The sequence below is a fragment of the Belonocnema kinseyi genome, chromosome 5, assembly GCF_010883055.1.
Source record: "Belonocnema kinseyi isolate 2016_QV_RU_SX_M_011 chromosome 5, B_treatae_v1, whole genome shotgun sequence".
Taxonomy (NCBI): Eukaryota; Metazoa; Arthropoda; class Insecta; order Hymenoptera; family Cynipidae; genus Belonocnema; species Belonocnema kinseyi.
Window position 1 is genome coordinate 146,954,350 of NC_046661.1, and position 15,766 is coordinate 146,970,115.

The following is a 15,766-nucleotide window of genomic DNA, read 5'->3' on the forward strand; positions in this document are numbered from 1 at the left end:
TGAAAAAGGGAGCTCTTCTTAATATTTTGACACCAAAATCATGTCGATACACCTTACCGACTGCGAGTAAAGCCACCCACGCTTTAACTTGACAGACTGTATCTCCCTACTGGTGAGAAAGTTTCAGTGTAATCGATTCCTTGCTGTTGCAGGAAACCTCTGGCATACAAGCATGCCTTGTATCGTCGAATATCACCGGATAGTGATCGCTGAACTTTGAGTATCCATTTTGAAACCATGTATTTTTGATTCTCACTAACTGGGACAAGGATCCAGGTCTGATTGTCCCGATGCGCTTGAAGTTCATCTTCGATGGCCTTACTCCATTTTTCTGAGTCTTGGCCTGATATAGCTTCTCGGAATGTAGTTGGTTCATGGTGCATGGAAACGTTTGCCTCATATCTTGCTGGAGAATGTAATTTTGACCTATCTCTGAGCTGACGTATTCCTTCACAATTTTGTTCGTTTTCATCTTTGTTCTCGTGGATAACAGGACCCCTCCCGCCTGCTCTTCATCTTCTGTTTCGTTTACTGCATCATCTATCGTGCTGTCTTCTGTGAAGGGATCCAGACAACAGTCTAAGGAAGTTGGTGTTTTGGAATGCTCACATCCGTCTTCTTCATTGAAGATTACGTGTCGTGCTAAAACGACATGATGTTTCTTGGTATCGAAAAGACGTAAGCTAGTTGCGTCACCTTCGTATCCGACCAAAACTTTCTTTGAGGGTTTGAAATCCAGTTTCGTCCTAAGCTCTTTTGTCACATGTAAGTACGCAGTTGATCAGAATATTCTAATATGTGACAGTGAAGGTTTCTTTTCCATCTATCCTTCGTATGGTCTGGAATGACGCATCTGACTTGTAGCAGAGCGATTCAACAGATAGACAGCAGTCTTGACTGCTTCTACCCACAAAGTTTTAGTTAAATTCTTTGCAAGTAGCATCGAGCAATCACTCAACGATAGTGCGATTGTCGCGTTCTGACCTGCTGTTCTGTTCAGGTGTATAGGGAGCCGTAGTTTCCAATCGGATTCCTCGTTTGTTGATATACTGCTTAAATTCGGTGTTGCACCATTCTCTGCCGTTATCTGTTCTCAAGACCTTCATAGCCCGCCCGAATTTGTTGGCAACTAGGCGTTCGAATTCTTTGAAGTGCTTCACAACATCCGATTTATGTTTGAGGAAGTATACGTAGTGACATCTAGTAGCATCATCTTTGAAAGTTGCGAAAAAACAATAGCCTCCAAGAGATTGCTGTGACATGGGACCACATACGTCACTATGGAAAAAATCTCCAGGCTGCCAATTTGTTTTCTTTTCATGTTTATTAAGCAGCAGACGATGTGACTTCTCGTACTGACATGCCTTATAGAAGAAATTAGCAGTGTCCTTTAATTTTACTCCCACTACTAGTTTTTAAGTGAACATTACTCGCACTGACTTTTTGTTTACGTAACCCAGGCGCTCGTGCCAGGTTCTCAAGTTGCTTGTTGATACGTTTTCTTCGTCACTACTCTGATATGGAAAAAGATTCTGCAGATCTGATTTTGTTGTTTAAACCTCTGAGCCACAATCAGATTTTCACGTTTAATTAAAACCCATTCACCTTTAAAACGCACTTTGAAATTTTGAGATGTACACACCCCAAACGAGAAAAGATTTTTACGTATCTTAGGAACGTAAAGAATATTGTCCATTTAACCCTCGACCCAGTGACCATTGACGAGTTTTTCTATGAGCACTGTTCCAGAACCAAGGACTTCACACTCACCATCATCACCTGATGCGATAGATTCGCCGCAGATTGGGCAAAAATTTATTAGACATTCTCGTTAATAGGTTATGTGCTTAGAAGCCCAGCTATCAGTAATCCATATGTTCTTTATATTTTTCTTCATGCGTTGAGTCACTTGCGCCGCTGTTGCCAATGCACTTTCACTGCGCATGCTTGTATCCTTTTTCCGATCTTCGCTCTGTTCTACATCTGTGGCTACGAAAGAACAATCCTGGGACCCGCTATCCTTTTCTCGGTTGTTGCAAATGTTCTTTCGTTTTCGACAATCACGAATAAAATGCCCTTTTTCGTGACAGTAAAAACAATCGACCTCGCTTTTCTCGCTATCAGTATTTTTACTCGAATCTTTCTGCTGCCCTTTTTTCGATTTTAAAACTGACGTTTCCTTTTTCGCACCAAGCCTAGTAGCTGCTAAAGCACTGCTTGCATCATCACTGACGGTCATCCGCCCCTCCTCCTTGATTAGGCGCTCCTGAAGATTTTGTATGGTTTGAGATTCCAGCCTCACACTATCCCAAGCTGTTACAAGGGCATTAAACTTTGGTGAGAGGCTCCCGAGAATTTTAGCCATAATCGCGACATCTGATATGACTTCACCGACATCAGTCATCTGCCTCGATATATTTTGCACTTTTGAAACATGTTGCACAACGGATTTACCTGGGTTTATTCAAAATTCATGAAACATCTGGGTGAGAAGCAATTTATTTGTCGCGGATTTGTGCTCATGAATATCACTTAACTTTTTCCACATTTCACTTGTATTAGTACAGATGATTAAACACTCAAGTTGAGAGTATTTGATCGCGAAAGAAATTAGAAACCTAACTTTTGCTTTTGATTTCACCCAAGCTTTTCCTAGATTCGATTCGCGATCCGCGGGCATCGGAGTTATACTTGAGACGATATCCAGAATTCCATATGCGGCGAAAATGGAATTCATCTGAAATTTCCACATCTGGAAGTTCGTTTCGTCGAACTTTGTTATATTCTTTATGGACATTTCGTCAACCATTTTCACTAATTGTCATTCACAAGCCTTTTGTCTTTCACGACCGAAGTTTTTCAAGTATGACGTCTCAGCCCTTTGATCACATGACGGAGAGAAAGCGTTTTTTATCTCACCTTCCAGACGATTCACGCAGGTAAGGTACCTGCGCCCATAACCTCTTGAAACAGGAGTCAAATCATCTGGGAGAAAACAGGGATTGAAGGGATAAAAATGCCCGTGTACTCAAAACTCTTTTATTAAACATACTTTTGTAGACATTAAGCAGTGAATTAAACGGTGACCGGATCAAGAATTCTGTAGAAAGGGATAGAAAAATTTTTAAGTTGAGGATTGAAAAATATAGTGTTTCAGGAATGCAAAGTCTTCATTTGAATGATAAAATAGAGATATAATAGTTGTGTCTCTTCCTACCCTCAAATTTCTATCTTTTCCAATCTTTCCACTTTCAGCAGGACGAAACCTTCAGGTTTACGTGGCTAGATAAGGGACAGGATGAAACAGAGAAGAGTGGATAGAAAATAATATACGTAGATTTATGTAGACTAAGTGATAGAGAAAGATAGAAGTTGCTAGATGCAATATATGATGGGATAGAGAAGAGGTGATTAAAAAAGATGCACGTGAATTTAGATTGAAAAATAGATAAAAATGCCAGACGTTGAAAGATGTGTAATACAATGAGGTACGGAAGAGAAGATTAGAAAATATAGAGGAAAATTTAAATTGACAGGGAGTTAGAAAAATATTGACGAGTATAGGTAAAGGATAAGAAAAAATAGGAGGAGGTTGAAAAAGATTGACAGAAATTTAGATTGACAGAGAGATAGAATTGGATACATTTTCTCCATCTATTGCTGTCGTGAAGATTCAAGATTATTCAAGAAGATAGGATCTGTACCTTTTTAATTCCAACAGTGGACGCTAGGTGGCTCATGGTAAAAGTAACCAATAAGTCAAATGTGTCTTCGGGACTATAAGTAGAGGTGCGGCAAACCGTTTTCCAATATCGACACAGTTGTCGACAATAAGGTATTAAAATCAATTTTTAGTGAGTAGGTATATATGAAAAATGATAAGAGTGCTCAATCGCGAAAGATAGAAAATTTCACTGACAAAGGTTTCGTTTTCAGACTTATATTAACAAGCAATCAAATGAAGTAGTATAAAAGATAAGGTACCCGGTTACGCAAAACAGAGGGAGGGTTTAAAAAGAGAGAAATTCTTAATAGAAGATAGAATAAGCGATAGAAAATTATAAAAGTCCTCGATCACAAAGGATAGAGAAAGAGATTGAAAAATATTGAAATTCGTAATAAATAAATAGAATAAGGGATCGAAAAAGATAAAAGTCCGTGGTCATGACGGATAGATAAAAAGATAGAAAATGATTGAGAATGAGGATAAGAAAAGAAAGTTTTTTAAGAATGCAAAGTGGCCATTGAGAGAGATAGAATACTTCTATCTTTTTCTATCCCCTAATTTAAATCTTTATCAATTATTTTACTTGCAAGAGGACACAATAAGTTTATTTTTTAAAAATTACATTACTACCAAAAAAATTTGTCTTTTTGATAAAAATATATTTAAACAACGTGAAATTATTGTAAAAATCGATCCTTTCTACGACCGCAGTACCGCACACTTCGGTCGCAATCATATCCCGTAGCATTCGTTCTCTAAATTTTTATTGCATTTTAGCGCCTCGTAAGTTACTCTATCTATGTGTTCGTCTAAACCGTTTAATTGTAAATTGTATAGGTGATAAAAATAGTTTATTAATTTGTCTCGGCAGGATGAAATTTTCCCTCAGTTTGATCATTTTTTACATTTCTGCAAATGACTGCTTCGCATTTTTCTAGAAAAAAATTGACGCATAAAAAATTGTTAACAATTAGAAAAATTGATGGGTGATAAAAAGTCGTTTTTATTTTCTTCCGGTATGATAAGAAATCTTCAGTACACATTTTTATATTTTCAAATGACTTGAAAAGTACAAAAAAGTTATAAATTTATTTTCCAAAAATATCTAATCTCTGTTTACGTCGTGAGTTTGATAATTTTTTTTAATTGCTGCGAAGGAATTTGTGTTTTTCTATACAATTTTAGTGCACTATAAAACAGTTTACTTCGGAAAAATGTAGGTGTAATAAAAATTAATGTTCAACCAAACAGATGAATTTTTCACGAAAGTGATGGAATATTTAATTCGAATATTTACATTTTTAGTAAAAAAATCACTAAACTGATGAATTGTATACTAAAGTTATAAATTTTCAATTCAAAAAGTTTCATTTTTAACATAAAAGATTAATTTGCGACCAAAACGATGAACCTTTAACTAGAATGATGAAATTTTTAATAAGTGCGCTCTTTTTTAAAGACATCTAGAAGTTCCGCAAACTAGATAATTATCTAACAATTTATTATGTTTATAAATATATCTGTTTCGACAGAAGTTTTTCAAAAAATTTAAACAGTTTATGAAAAATGAGAAACTAGGGTCTGCCCAGGCGTTCCAAATAATATTGTTAAATTTGGAAAAATTTTTAAATGCCCGTTTTTACACTCCCTTAAAAGCAGAAATATGAAAAGATTTTTAGTAACGAAGATAGGAAAATTGTGAAGACAAACATTTTTTTAACGTAAAAACCAGCCATATAATAATCAGCTTTGAATGAATTATACTCTAAAAGATTCTTCAAATTTCTTATGAATAATTTTTTGGTAAGGTGCGAAGTAATCTGAAAAATTTTTAAACAAAATTTTTGGACGACAATACAAAAGAGGAAAGAAAAATGATAAAGCAACCAACCACATCCCGTTCCTCCTTTTTTTTATTTGTATTCTCGTATTTCCCAGGATTTTGCATCAATTTGATTATTGGATCTTAACTAGAATTTTCAATTTGGATTTAAATCTGATGTAAATTTCTTAAATGTTAATTATTTCGGGTTCCTAGGAAAAATAAAAATATATTTTTATCACATTAATTTAAAAAAAACTTAAGCTTTGAAGGAAAAAAATTTTCCGTAAATTTTCTCCAAACCTAATAAAAATGTTTAAACAAGCTTGAAATATATTTTTAATTTTTTTAAATTAAAATTCGAATTTTGCTAAAGAATTTTATTATTGGGGAATTATTCAATTTGGGTGATTTAAGGTGACTTTTCCGTATCATAATATTAATTTCAAGCTAAAAGTCAATTTTCTATGAAAATAGTTGAATTTTCAACGAGAAAGGATGGCGTTTTCTCAAAATTGTAAAATTTTCGAACAAACTATAAAATTGATAATTCCAAAGATAATCGTCAGGAGGAAGCAAATGTAAAAAATAAATAAATATAAGGCAATTCAATTAAAAACAAGAAAATTGTTGCAGGGTAACCCGAAGTTGTTGCCGCAAATATTCGTTTTAAAAATTCGCTAATTTTTCGCTGAAAATTTTTCATTTTCCCTGACTTTTTGCAAATTGTCGTTGGCCGGGTTTTTCATTCACCAGGTTTCTTTGGAACGTAAAGTTAAATTCATTGTTAACTTTCTGTACAATAATTACGATTTGTTTGTTTCATAAGCGGTATTTGTAATTAGCAACTTTTAAAATTCGAAAAAACATTTCAGTTTAATATTTTTGATATTTGTTGAAATAATAATAGAATAATAACGGTGAGCCGAGACATTTCCTATTTACCATGAAACTTGAACAGACAAGTGGCTTCAGATGTCTTATTGTCGATAACATCATTTCTGCCTGTCTTTAAACTATCAAATGTAGTAAGAACAAGGAAAAATTCTTCGTATCTGACCGTTTAGGATAAAAATCATCACATTTCGTGACAAATCATTACATCACCGAGTAAAAATATTTCGTCTTGAGTTCGACTAAGTTCGTCTTGAGTTCGTCTCCAAGACGCCTATGTCTCACTCGCGGTCATGGGCGAGACTTACAAAAAAGTCTTAACTATATCTTGACTTTGCTTTGGATTAAGACTTAGCCAAGACGAATTATTTTTACTCCGATCAGTGCAGAGAGTAAAAACTAAGCGCATTTGATGAAAAATCAGTGCGTCTGGTTTGCAACCTTTGCTGAGTATCCAATGTATTTTGATCAGTTTTAGCAACTGGAAAACGAAGCGGAGAATGAAGTAAACTTCGTCGCCAAACCAGATAAAGTCACAAATGAAATGAACGCTTTGATTATCGAAAGAAAGTGACGCTACACGGGACCAGGGATGCCGAAGTCGAGTCCGACTCTTCGAAGGATTTGATTTCTTATGCCTTAATTCGACTTCAAAATTGACTCTCAAAATTAAAAATCATCCTAAGTAAATATTAATTTCAAATATTATTAGATTTAATGTATGATTGATTTTAATTGATGATAACGTTAATTTATTAATTAGTTATTCAGATAAAATAGATTATTTATTTTAATTAGATAGATTAATAAATGTTTATTTCTTGGCCTGCTGGCCTTGAAAAAGGCACTAGCCTAATAGACTAGCCAAGCTTATCTCGCTTGGCCTCCCCTCGCCGCGCACGCATCTATATCTTTTTCGCTTATCTTCGAATTTCAATCTCTGCCTCTGCGGCTAATACCTTCTATTTATCTACTATTCACAATATTTACAATTTTCTTACACCTACTTCCTCTCCTATATACAATTTTTCCTTTACTATTCCTCTTCCTCCTTCCTTTTCTTCTTCTCCTTCTTATCTAACACCTACTTCACCCGTGCTATCTCCCTTTAATCCTGTATCTCATGAAACAATACCTCCATGCTTCTCCTACTCCTTTTTACCTCCTCCCACTCCTCCAACCAGTGCTATAATTTTAAAGCTACCTTCCCACACAATTTACACATGCTCTTTTCTCTAGAAAGCCAGAACGTATTATAATCCTCCATTCACCCATACCTCATTCTCGCTTTAAGTTGCTGACTTTCTTTCTTTTCATTCTTACACAAATATTGCGCTCTCTATCTTGGCATAATCCGCACAAAGATCTCGCTAAACAAAGACTTCCTTATTTCTCCTCCCCTTTCGCCTTCTCGCTCTCCACGGAATTCTGCTTAAACATCTCACATACCTTGCTTTCTTCGTTCCTTCTTTGTGCATCCTTCTCACTTCATCTATCTGCAATCCAGTCGTTCTAAAATAACGTATGTTCTCCTTCTGCCACAAGCACTGCCTAACATGTTTTTCATGGTGAAATCATCAAAAACGATAACAATCATGGTGTTTTTAAGTTTATCTGAGCTAATATGCGACATTCAAAAAAATGTTTTGAATAAAAGTTATAGATCTCATCGAAATCCATATTTTTTGTTGCAAGCATTTTTTCATGGGAATGATAGTTTCCCAGAAAATCAGTGGCAAATCCACTAGTTTAGGCTTATTGCCTACTCACGATCTTCGCTGCGAGAAGGTTGGATTACTTTGAAGCGCCTATTTTTTTTTTAGATTTGATTATCCCTGCCTCTTTTTCAAAGCCCCGTGGGGGGGGGGGCAGTAAGGCACCCCTGTGACAAGACGTAGAAATAATGTAAGGTCACACCCCTGTCCCTGTTTCAACGCCCCGTGGGGGCGGGAAGGCACCCCTGTGATTGGTCATAAAAATAATGTAAAATCACACCCCTGCCCCATTTCAACGCCTCTGGGGGGGAGGCACCCTGTGAGTGGTCACAGAAATAATGTAAGGTCACACCCTTAACCCTTTTCCAACGTCATATGAGGGGGCGGAAAGGGACTCTGTTACTTGTCACAGAAATAAAGTAAGATCACACCCCTACCCGTTTTTCCAACGCCTCATGGGGTTATAGACTTCTGTCACTTTCATTTTGCTGAGTTTCACGGGAACAATTATTCCTGTAAAAAAATATGTTTGTAAATTTTATTCAGAATTATCAGTATTAGGTACATTGAACCAGTGAATGAACTGTAACCAATATAATTGTTTCAACCACTTATCATTTTTCCCATAGTATTATCTTAGAATGATGCTCGAAAATTTGGAGAAGATCGTTTACCTTGATGTAAAAAGTGTTATACCAGCCACGATTGCTATTAGAAATCACTCTGAAAACAAAAGTAACCGATCAACTCACGAATCAATGGATACTGACGATCCTAATGCAACTGAAGATTCTTCTTGGGAAGAATCAGATGATGAAAGTCCTAAATTTTTTCACCAAGATGGATTAAACGATTTTATACGTGACCTTGATCTGTCAAACGATAAAGTTGAGCTTTGCGATTCAAGACTCAAAGAGAGAAAACTATTGTTACCTGGTACTAGAGTAACTGTTTACAGAAATATAGAAGAAAAATTTATCAAGTACTTTTCAATGGACAGTAGGATTGTGTATTGTAATGATATCGAAGGACTTATTAATTTATATAAAATAAACTTATATACGCCAGGGGATTGGCGTCTTTTCATAGATTCATCTACAGAAAGTCTAAAAGCAGTATTATTACATAATGGAAATAAATACGCTGCAATTCCAGTAGGACACTTGGCTACAGAAAGAAAGAAAGTACTATTGCCACAACTCCATATTAAACTAGGGTTAATGAAGCAATTTGTGAAAGCCCTAAACACCGAAGGAGAATGTTTCAATTATATCAGATCTACATTTCCACATTTAAGTGATGCCGAAGTTAAGAAAGGTATTTTTCTTGGGCCTGATATAAGAAAACTTATCAAAGATGATGACTTTAGTCAAAACCATGACATCTATTGAAAAGGATGCATGGTTGAGTTTCGAAGATGTGCAGTAATTTTTAGGGAACAATAGAGATCCAAAGTTTCGAACTATTGTATCTAGTATCTTAAAGAATTTTAAAAGATTAGGTTTTTTGATGAGCATAAATTACATTTTCTCAAATCTCATTTGGATTACTTGCCAGAAAATGTTGGAGCATTCAGTAAAAAAATGGGCGAACGCTTTTATTAAGACTTTCACCAAAAAGAGCAACATTATCAAGGTCGATGCAATGTAAGAATGATGGCCGACTATTGCTTGTCTTTGCAAAGAAATGATAATGACCTTACTAGTCATAAATTCAAGTCTCTTCAACCGTAGTTTGACATGAAGCGCGAACGTTTCCATAAGAAAGCAAGCAATAAGTTTCACCTTCATTGGACATGCAATTGTAAGTCTTGCCTAAACTGGCCGGGCAATCGTAAGTCTTGCCTTGACTGACTATACGATTCAAAGTCTTGCCTTGACTGGCTGGGCGATATAAAGTCTTGCCTTTATTGGCTGGGCAATCTAAAATCTTTCCTTGATTGGCTGGGCAATCTAAAGTCTTGCCTTAATTGACTGAAAAATAGTAAGTACTTCCTTGCATAGCTGGATAATCCCAAGTCTTGCCTTAACTGAATGGGCAATCGTAAGTCTTGACTTCACTGACTGGGCGATTTAAAGTCTTGCTTTGACTGGCTGGGCGATACAAAGCTTTGCCTTAATTGGCTGGGCAATTCAAAGTCTTTCCTTGATTGGCTGGGCAACGTAAAGTCTTTCCTTCATTGGCTGGGCAATCTAAAGTCTTGCCTTAATTGACTGGAAAATATTAAGTACTTCTTTGCTTAGCTGGACAGACCTAAGCCTTGCCTTAACTGGCTGGGCAACCTAAAGTCTTTCCTTGACTGGCTGGAGGATTCAAAGTCTTACCTTGACTGACTGGGCGATTTAAAGTCTTTCTTTGACTGGCTGGGCGATACAAAGTCTTGCCTTTATTGTCTGGGCAATTCAAAGTCTTTCCTTGATTGACTGGGCAATCTAAAGTCTTTCCTTGATTGGCAGGGCAATCTAAAGTCTTTCCTCAGTTAGCTGGAAAATATTAAGTACTTCCTTGCGTAGCTAGACAATCCCAAGTCTTGCCTTAACTGAATGGGCAATCGTAAGTCTTGCCTTGACTGGCTGCATGATTCAAAGTCTTGCCTTGACTGACTGGGCAATCTAAAGTCTTGCCTTAATTGACTGGAAAATATTAAGTACTTCCTTGCCTAGCTCGACAATCCCAAGTCTTGTCTTAACTAGCTGGGCAATCGTAAGTCTTGCCTTGTCTGGCTGGACGATTCAAAGTCTTGTCTTGAATGGCTGGACGATAAAAAGTTTTGCCTTTATTGGCTGGGAAGTCCAAGGGCTTCCCATAATTGCCTGGGTAATCTAAAGTGTTCCCTTGATTGGCAAGCAATCTAAAGTCTTGCCTTAATTGGCTGGACTATATTTGCTCTTCTAGAAGTTATAATAAAAAACTGAGCCAATCGAAAAGGAACCCCCGAAAACCCCTCAGATAACATTTTCAAGAGACATTGGCATACAATCTCGGCGTTAATGGGTCAATACGCTAAATTAAAAGATTTCATATCAAGGTTAGCCCACTTGCAGTGCGGAATTCATATATTTAAGAAATGTAAACGACTATTTGCCGCGCCCAGGGTTAGGTGGGTTAGCCTGCTTATGATTTGGTAGAGTTGATTCCTGGGTTTAGGTGGATTAGCAGGTAGGTGGGTTAACCCGCTTGTGGCATGGAACTTCATTATTCCAAGAAAAATATGCAACTAAACTTATTGTTCCCAGAGTCAGGTGGGTTAGCATGCTTGCGGCTTGTTAGGGGTGGTTTCTGCCCATAGGAAACGGCTTCGATATTTTTTATTGTTTTATCAATGTGCAAAGTTTGGTTCTAAACGACTGTACGCTTTTTTGTTGATGTTTTGTGCGGGATCCTTTGTTCTTTTTTAAAGCCCTAAAATTGTGGCCGCCATATTGGATCTTCTAGGGTTTGTAACAAAAAACGGACACCGGCAAAACAAAAGGCACCTTTGAAAACCCCTGAGATAATATTTTGAAGAAAGAATATTGTACTGTCAGCAATAGAAAATGCGTTGTATAAATCTGAACACTTCAGCGTAAATGGGTTGAAACGTTAAAAGAAAAAATTTCAAATTACAATATTTTGGTGAAGAATAAAGATATCCTTATAAATCAAAGTAGGTTTGAAAGGGGAAGATTAGTACTTTCAAATTCCATATTAGCTTTGTGGTGGACATTTTTCTTCTACAGTTACATAACCACGAAAACAGCCTAAAAACACGTTTTTTGCATTTTTAGGTTAGGATATCTTGAAAACCTGACGTACAGGAGCAATTTTTAGTTCGGATTCGGATTCAGCGCATCAAAATTCTTCGGAAATGATTGGTCTGCCTTCTGGCTTTAGACTTTTGTCAAATTTTGTCGGCCTGTGTTATTATCAATAATCATCGTCATAAGCATTTACTATTTATATTCTGAATCATTTTATAAATTCTATTTCAAATTCTAAAAATTATCAAGTAATGCCAATGTGAAGCATGTGAATGCGCGGTCATTTACGTCACAACCAATCAGAAGGAAACAAGCTCCACGCAGAAACTAGCGAGGCCCATCTACTATGGCCCAATTGGTGAAAAGTTCATAAGCGTCATAATGATATGTGGTCTTCGTCTACCCCTCAAGAGAATGCATTGCAAATACCTGCGCGCGGCCTCCCACCTACGCAATATTCCGAGATCTGTGTTATCATACCATAAATAAATCTCAGAAAATGGTCCACCAAGGGACTATTTTTCCTCCCCTGATCAGATTTCTGCCTATATATACCCACGTCTTGAAAGGTTATGACAAGTTTATTTCTTTTATTGAATGCAAGGCATGCGACATGTTCACCTGCGCGTTTTAGTATTCAGCTATATTCTAAACGCGTATCAATTTGAAAGTCCTGTTGAACCCTAAAACTGTATCGCGGCCAATTTTCTTCCGACGTTATATGAACCACGATTTCCTTGCTTAAGTAAAGATGGTCCTCTCTTGGCAGGCCACGAACTATTGAAGAGAACAGGTAATCGCCTCTTCCTCTCGTCTATATCACATGCAATTTCTGTTCAATTTCATTCAAATGAAGTACACATTCAGTGATCTTGCTCTTTTGTAATCACTAAAAATCAAAAATAATTTGCATAGTTACGAGCAGAAAATTATTCGAAAAGTATTTAAAACTTTAAAAACCTTAACAGTTACAAAATTCACAGGGCATCTACTCAAATCCTGTTAACTGCAAAAAAAACGAATCTTTTGCTAAACAGAAAGATACTCTTCACAATTTTAAAATTGTCATAAAGATTACTTACAGTGGATGCAACTTTTCTCTCATAACATAATTCATCTTTCACTGAACGTTTCTTATTTTCCTGAAACCGAACTGTCAACATGGGGAGTTAAATTCATGTTTCCTACGCCCTTGGATTTTTCCTCAGTTTCCCCAAATTCCTTGACTAAAAACGACTCCAATGACTTCCTTTATGAGCGCAGAAGAGAAAAAATCTCGAAAATATAATTGCTAATTGCAAATTATTTGATCATTTGGAAACTTTAGTTTTGTATGTCGTCGTATCAGCTCAATCTTTTACTTATCTGAAGCTGTTAATGAGGCTTCTACCACAATTTGGAGCTAAGATAAGGTCCTTTTCTATAACTTACTCTGTAAGCAACAATTATTTTAATTTTTTAATTTTCATGACACCTACATTTACATTTAGAGTAAAGTTAGTTACGTTCTTAGGCGATTTTGTTCACAGACTTATTCAAATTTTTGTAAAGAGGTCATCATTTATGAAACCAATAGTAGGTTGTTTTCACTGAAGTCAATGAGTAGAAAAAGCTCAACTCAACTTAGCTCCTTACTTAATGATACTTGTGAGGTCATCGTCGCTTAAATTTTTGAGGGGCATTCGCTTTAAAAGGCAGTTGTCTCCCTGTGAGAGATGCCAGACATGCAATATAATTCACCGTACGATGCTGCATCCACCTTCCTCAGACAATAGATCACAATTCGGCTCCGCAGAAACTACCTCCCTTCCACTTCAACCTACCAATTCTTCCACTCTAAACCCCCTCAATAAACCTTTTTCATAACTCATCATTCATAACTCATAATTCTTTTCATAACTCTACAGATTCTGGCAATATTCATCACACACAATCATCCATGTGACTGGAGGGACCTATCCTACTGGATACTGTTTTTTTCGACGCTGAAGCTTCGGATGAAAGTCGTTATCGAATTCGAATGGTACTGGACCAAGGGACTCAGGCATCTTTTACTTTGGACTCACTTGTGTAGAGATTAACACTGACCAGAGAACACGCTATCATCTAGGTGCTCAGTGTAGGCAATCAAAAAGCGAAACAAACAAGAGAACTAGTCCAAATAAAGTATTGCTGCCAAATCAATCCTCAAACTACTTTTATGGTAAGGGCAATTATTTTATATGGACTAACTTCATATGTTCCTCCTAAAGCTATCCATAAAGGGGATTATATACATCTCAAGGATTTGAAATTGGCATATCCTTTTTGCAAATAAGTTGAATTATGGAAGTGATTTTAAGGGCAGACATCTACTCATATGTTATTTAGCAGGGATTAAGAAAAGAGAGTTCAGGAACTCCAGCCGCTCAACGAACTTCGTTGGGTTAGATTATTTCAGGACCTCTATCAGGGGACTTTTTTTCTTCTAGACATTCTCTTGTAGGATTACAAACTGCGGTAGATTATGAACTACTGAACTGAAGGTAGACAATTACCCTTGCTACTGAAATTCTAAAGAGGGAAATCTATATGGATAATTTTTTCTTAGAGGCTGAGGATGTCGGCATAGTTCAAAAAAAGCGCTGACAGGTGGACCAGTTTTACTAAGCAGAAGGCTTTACTTTGCAAAACTACGTTTCAAACGTTGAGGAGGTTCTGCAGGGAGTATCCCATGAAGATTCAGAGAATGGTACGTCTTTTCTGATTAACCAGTATCCATCTTTTGGTGCTCTTAGCATTCTGCGGCCGCCATCTCTCGATTGCTTACGATTTCCGATTGTTTAATTATCATAGATGAGTCAGATTACCAGTTATCGGATCTTTCCACTCTAAACATCCCACGCTGGTTAGGTTCTACATCTTCTAGCAACTGTGAACTTGACGGTTTCGGAAATGCCTTAGAAAAGGCAATAGGTGCCGTGGTGTACATGTATGATCGGTCTTGAGTCTCTCTTGCTCGACCCCGATACATCTTTGTTCCGATTCGGAAAACACTTTGGATTAAATTTGAGGTCATTCTCTACAATGGAAATCGTATATTACTAATCGAGTTGTCGAGATTCAGCACACGCTACCGGAGGCAGCCTGACACAATGGTCCTGGAGTAGATAATCCTGCAGATTGCGCATCAAGAGGCATCACAGCCGTTAGACTGGAACATCATTTGTTTTGGCGGCCAGGACCTGTTTGGTTGACCAAACCCAAAATTTGTATTGGCCAATGTCAACTAGAACCATCGAATCTTTTGTTAATAGTGAACTACGGATTATCGTACATTCAGCTCTAGTTGCTCGGGAACCACCTTGGCGACTTCTAACTCAATATTCGTCGCTTACAAAGTTGGTAGGAATTACGATCGTATATCATGCCTGAGGGCTCACCTTAAATTACCCTAGATTATCAGGAATGTTTATAAATTCATGTTACCTGCCGGTCCTCAACTAACGTTCTTACTTAAGGACGAGATATTGGTTCCTTTCTGGACGTACGGTGGACGGAATATCTTTCAAAGCTACAATTTTGACCTAAATTGGCAGAAGCCAACCCCTATCGATTAACTAGTTTTGATTCTACAGGAGAGGATCTCTTCTACAACAGTGCCTAGGCATATTATTAGGCCAAAGCTAGAGAGTAACAAGTTTAATACTATTTTTGTCATTTATTGTAAGTACTTTGAGCGTTTTTTTGTTCTTAAACTCCTAGTTCGCTAGATTTTACAGATTCGCCGGACGAATAAGCACGTTTTTAATTCGAAAAAGAGTCCCCGTTCTCGACTGACCTCGAAAATCTTAAGATATGAATCCCATCCAAAAAGTTTGGAACTTCA